Below are 4,002 nucleotides of genomic sequence, written 5' to 3'. Positions count from 1 at the left end.
AGGGAGGGAGAGAGAGAGGGAGGGAGGGAGGGAGAGAGAGAGGAGGGATGGAGGGAGAGAGAGAAAGGGATGGAGGGAGGGAGAGAGAGAGAGGGAGGGAGGGAGAGAGAGAGGGATGGAGGGAGAGAGAGAGAGAGAGGGATGGAGGGAGAGAGAGAAAGGGATGGAGGGAGGGAGGGAGAGAGAGAGAGGGATGGAGGGAGAGAGAGAAAGGGATGGAGGGAGGGAGAGAGAGAGAGGGAGGGAGGGAGAGAGAGAGGGATGGAGGGAGAGAGAGAGAGAGAGGGAGGGAGGGAGAGAGAGAGGGATGGAGGGAGAGAGAGAGAGAGAGAGGGATGGAGAGAGAGAGAGAGAGAGAGAGAGAGAGATATGGAGAGAAACGAGAGAGAGGAAAGGTTCTGTACGGCATGTTCAACACCATTCTCCATGGCAACCAGTAGGTTCCAGAGACAGATGCAAAGAGAGGGTAAAAACAAGGTCTGCCTTGTCACATCGGTTCACATATTATGAGCTGCAAGAGAGAGGGAAGAGAGAGAGAGGGAGGGAGACAGGTGTGGAGATAGAGAGTATGTGAGAGAGAAAGAGATGGGGGGAACTTAATGTAATGTTTACTGTTCATTTTTATCGTTTATTTCACTTTTGAGAGAGAGAGAGAGAGAGAGAGAGAGAGAGAGAGAGAGAGAGAGAGAGAGAGAGAGAGAGAGAGAGAGAGAGAGAGAGAGAGAGATGAAGGGAATAGTTATACTGTACAGTCTGTAGTTATACTGTGCAGTCTGTAGTTATACTGTACTGTCTGTAGTTATACTGTGCAGTCTGTAGTTATACTGTACTGTCTGTAGTTATACTGTACTGTCTGTAGTTATACTGTACTGTCTGTAGTTATACTGTACTGTCTGTAGTTATACTGTGCTGTCTGTAGTGTACTAGTGTACTATATAGGGAATAGGGCTCTGGTCTATAGTAGTGTACTATATAGGGAATAGGGCTCTGGTCTATAGTAGTGTACTATATAGGGAATAGGGCTCTGGTCTATAGTAGTGTAATATATAGGGAATAGGGCTCTGGTCTATAGTAGTGTACTATATAAGGAATAGGGCTCTGGTCTATAGTAGTGCACTATATAGGGAATAGGGCTCTGGTCTATAGTAGTGCACTATATAGGGAATAGGGCTCTGGTCTATAGTAGTGCACTATATAGGGAATAGGGCTCTGGTCTATAGTAGTGTACTATATAGGGAATAGGGCCCTGGTCTATAGTAGTGTACTATATAGGGAATAGGGCTCTGGTCTATAGTAGTGCACTATATAGGGAATAGGGCTCTGGTCTATAGTAGTGTACTATATAGGGAATAGGGCCCTGGTCTATAGTAGTGCACTATATAGGGAATAGGGCTCTGGTCTATAGTAGTGTACTATATAGGGAATAGGGCTCTGGTCTATAGTAGTGTACTATATAGGGAATAGGGCTCTGGTCTATAGTAGTGTACTATATAGGGAATAGGGCCCTGGTCTATAGTAGTGTACTATATAGGGAATAGGGCTCTGGTCTATAGTAGTGCACTATATAGGGAATAGGGCTCTGGTCTAAAGTAGTGAACTATATAGGGAATAGGGCTCTGGTCTATAGTAGTGCACTATATAGGGAATAGGGCTCTGGTCTAAAGTAGTGTACTATATAGGGAATAGGGCTCTGGTCTAAAGTAGTGTACTATATAGGGAATAGGGCTCTGGTCTAAAGTAGTACACTATATAGGGAATAGGGCTCTGGTCTATAGTAGTGCACTATATAGGGAATAGGGCTCTGGTCTAAAGTAGTGTACTATATAGGGAACAGGGCTCTGGTCTAAAGTAGTGCACTATATAGGGAATAGGGCTCTGGTCTATAGTAGTGCACTATATAGGGAATAGGGCTCTGGTCTATAGTAGTGCACTATATAGGGAATAGGGCTCTGGTCTAAAGTAGTGTACTATATAGGGAATAGGGCTCTGGTCTATAGTAGTGCACTATATAGGGAATAGGGCTCTGGCTCTGGTCTAGGGCTCTGGTCTATAGTAGTGTACTATATAGGGAATAGGGCTCTGGTCTATAGTAGTGTACTATATAGGGAATAGGGCCCTGGTCTATAGTAGTGTACTATATAGGGAATAGGGCTCTGGTCTATAGTAGTGCACTATATAGGGAATAGTAGTAGTGCACTATATAGGGAATAGGGCTCTGGTCTAAAGTAGTGTACTATATAGGGAATAGGGCTCTGGTGTACTATATAGGGAATAGGGCTCTGGTGTACTATATAGGGAATAGGGCTCTGGTCTAAAGTAGTGCACTATATAGGGAATAGGGCTCTGGTCTAAAGTAGTGTACTATATAGGGAATAGGGCTCTGGTCTAAAGTAGTGCACTATATAGGGAATAGGGCTCTGGTCTAAAGTAGTGCACTATATAGGGAATATGGTTCTGGTCTAAAGTAGTGCACTATATAGGGAATAGGGTGCCAAAGGACTCTGGTCTAAAGTAGTGCACTATATAGGGAATAGGACTCTGGTCTAAAGTAGTGCACTATATAGGGAATAGGACTCTGGTCTAAAGTAGTGTACTATATAGGGAATAGGGCTCTGGTCTAAAGTAGTGCACTATATAGGGAATAGGGCTCTGGTCTAAAGTAGTGCACTATATAGGGAATAGGGCTCTGGTCTAAAGTAGTGTACTATATAGGGAATAGGGTCCTGGTCTAAAGTAGTGTACTATATAGGGAATAGGCCTCTGGTCTAAAGTAGTACACTATATAGGGAATAGGGCTCTGGTCTAAAGTAGTGCACTATATAGGGAATAGGCCTCTGGTCTAAAGTAGTGCACTATATAGGGAATAGGGCTCTGGTCTATAGTAGTGCACTATATAGGGAATAGGGCTCTGGTCTATAGTAGTGTACTATATAGGGAATAGGGCTCTGGTCTATAGTAGTGTACTATATATAGGAATAGGCACTCTGGTCTAAAGTAGTGCACTATATAGGGAATAGGGCTCTGGTCTATAGTAGTGTACTATATAGGGAATAGGGCTCTGGTCTATAGTAGTGTACTATATAGGGAATAGGGCTCTGGTCTATAGTAGTGCACTATATAGGGAATAGGGCTCTGGTCTATAGTAGTGCACTATATAGGGAATAGGGCTCTGGTCTATAGTAGTGTACTATATAGGGAATATCTCATGAATCTCATGTTGTTTCTGTTTAGATAGGAACAGCTTGATGTGTGGGTGTCACATTCCGCAATGCGTTGAAATACAAACATGTTTTTCAGCATCAGGAAACCAAACCGTTGACTCCAACCAGGGCTATCAGAATGTACCTTAATGTAGGGAGAGAGAGAGAAACCACTGAGAGAATGGATCAGAATGTACCTTAATGTAGGGAGAGAGAGAGAAACCACTGAGAGGATCTATCAGAATGTACCTTAATGTAGGGAGAGAGAGAGAAACCACAGAGAGGATCTATCAGAATGTACCTTAATGTAGGGAGAGAGAGAGAAACCACAGAGAGGATGGATCTATCAGAATGTACCTTAATGTAGGGAGAGAGAGAGAAACCACAGAGAGGATGGATATATCAGAATGTACCTTAATGTAGGGAGAGAGAGAGAAACCACAGAGAGGATGGATCAGAATGTACCTTAATGTAGGGAGAGAGAGAGAAACCACAGAGAGGATCTATCAGAATGTACCTTAATGTAGGGAGAGAGAGAGAAACCACAGAGAGGATGGATCTATCCATCTATCATCCTCCAAACCATTTCATCTACCCACCTTGTCATTCTTTGTTTCCAGATTGTATGTCTCTTTTTTCAACAGAACATGAATGTAATGTTCTGTGTCTCTCCACTGTAGAAGGTGTCTCTCCACTGCAGAAGGTGTCTCTCCACTGTAGAAGGTGTCTCTCCACTGTAGAAGGTGTCTCTCCACTGCAGAAGGTGTCTCTCCACTGTAGAAGGTGTCTCTCCACTGTAGAA

The sequence above is a fragment of the Oncorhynchus gorbuscha genome, linkage group LG14, assembly GCF_021184085.1.
Source record: "Oncorhynchus gorbuscha isolate QuinsamMale2020 ecotype Even-year linkage group LG14, OgorEven_v1.0, whole genome shotgun sequence".
Lineage (NCBI taxonomy): Eukaryota > Metazoa > Chordata > Actinopteri > Salmoniformes > Salmonidae > Oncorhynchus > Oncorhynchus gorbuscha.
The sequence above is the reverse complement of the archived record's forward strand: the minus strand, read 5'-3'. Positions refer to the sequence as shown.